The sequence below is a fragment of the Stegastes partitus genome, unplaced genomic scaffold (assembly GCF_000690725.1).
Source record: "Stegastes partitus isolate 25-593 unplaced genomic scaffold, Stegastes_partitus-1.0.2 Scaffold301, whole genome shotgun sequence".
In the NCBI taxonomy this organism is placed as follows: Eukaryota; Metazoa; Chordata; class Actinopteri; family Pomacentridae; genus Stegastes; species Stegastes partitus.
In genome coordinates this window covers 47460-49345 of record NW_007578032.1, presented here as the reverse complement: position 1 = coordinate 49345, position 1886 = coordinate 47460, and the positions used below count along the sequence as shown (strand labels likewise).

General features: G+C 41.9%; 1 protein-coding gene across 1 annotated transcript in view; it reads left to right on the top strand.

Annotated features, from left to right (window-relative positions):
- Positions 1–1886, top strand: part of cfd (complement factor D (adipsin)) — a gene marked incomplete at its 5' end in the record, with an annotated part of 8522 nt that overhangs the window by 1802 nt on the left and 4834 nt on the right. The window lies entirely within an intron of this gene.

The following is a 1886-nucleotide window of genomic DNA, read 5'->3' as shown; positions in this document are numbered from 1 at the left end:
ATATTTTATATATAAAATAAACACGACTGCAGTTAAGAAATGAAACAAGAAGTTTACATCCACTGTATAAAAAGACACAAAACCTTTTTTTTTCTCACTATCTGACATTAAATCAGTGTTCTTAGGCTTCAAGCTTCCTCCTTTTTCCTCCAGATGTAACGATGGTCATTAAGGCCAAACAGTTCAGGTTTAGTTCCATCAGACCACAGGACATGTCTCCACTAATGAAGCTCTTTGTCCCTGAGTGCATCTACAAACTGTAATCTGTCTTTTCTATGTTTCTTCTGGAGTGATGTCTTCTTCCTCTCTGAGTGTCCTTCCAGCCCATGTCGGTACAGGACTGGTTCCACTGTGGATAATGACTCTGACCAGCTTCAGCAGCATCTTCACAAGGTCTCCAGCTTTTGTTCTGGGGTTGATTCACACATTTCAACCAAAACACTTCATCTCTGGACACAGAACCCGTCTCCTTCCTGAGCCTATGATGGCTGGACATTCCCATGGTGTTCATACTTGCATATAAAATGAATGTAGAACCTTCAGGCATCTGGAAAATGTTCCCAAGGATGAACCAGACTTGTGGAGGTCCACAGTTCTCTTCCTGATATCTCGGCTGATGTCTTTAGATTTTCCATGTTGTCACAAAAGGCAGCAGTGTGTTTGAGGTGTGCCTTAAAATACATCCACAGGTGTACCTCCAATTAACTCAGATGTTGTCAATTAACCTATCAGAAGCTTCCAAAGCCATGACATCATCATTTAGGCTTTTAGTTTGAAGGCATCGTAGTGTATGTAAACTTCTGATTTTGAAGAAAAAAATAAAAAATTCTCTAAAAAAAATTCTCTCTCTCATTATTCTGGTGTTTAGTAAATAGAAATAATTTTGTTAATCCTAACTGACCTAAAACAGAAAAAGTTTAGTCTGATTTAATGTCAGACAGCGAGAAAAAAAAAAGGTTTTGTGTCTTTTTAAACAGCATATGGGAACTTCTGGTGTCAACTCTGTACTGAGGAGAAAGTTTGAGCACAACAGACGAGCTTATAATAATATTTTGTAATAATTGTAAGTATGTCAGAAGCACTTGTTGTTCCAAATTGGCTGCGTTTCACGTTTTGTTGCTCTATTTACGGGAAGAAAAGCAGCATGAAGTGTTGTTTTCCTGTGAGCGTTGCGTTCAGGTACACGAGGTCGGCAGGAGTTCGTCCAAATCTGCATCATGTAACTTTAAATGTCAATGAAGTGCAAAATACTGTGAGTGAAGTACGTGTGGATTCTATCAGGGAGGGATGAGATGTACGAGTTTGAACTCCTGACTGAAGCTTCACTTGTCAAAAAACTTCTCAAATGTAATTTTAAGTGGGAAAAAAAACTGTTTAGCGAACCATGTTTTATGTTTTCCTGTTTTTCCTTCAAGGAAACAGCCAACGGGAGGATCCACAGACTCCCACTTGTGTCTTGCACAACATCTGCTTGATTAATGTTTCCTCTGTTTGCAGCGAAACCCTTTAAAAGCTGCACGCTGGCTGGTTTGTGGTCAGTCAAAACGGCATCATGGCATCGGGGAGAGAAGCTCTGCTGGCTGTTTTCATCGCTGCCCTCATCTCACAGAGTGAGCTCACGTTGGTCTCCTGCAGGTTTCAGATTATTTTACAGTGTTTCTGCTGCAGATTCAGGAGTTTTTATTGTAAAAACTTTAACAGGTGCGGCTATAATTGGCGGCAGGGAGGCGGCGGCCCACTCTCGGCCCTACATGGCCTCCATCCAGGTACCGGAAGGAGACAACATGAAGCACGAGTGTGGGGGTTTCGTGGTGGCGGATCAGTGGGTGATGACGGCGGTTCACTGCATGCCGACCGGGTGAGGACGCAATATTCAAACCATGATG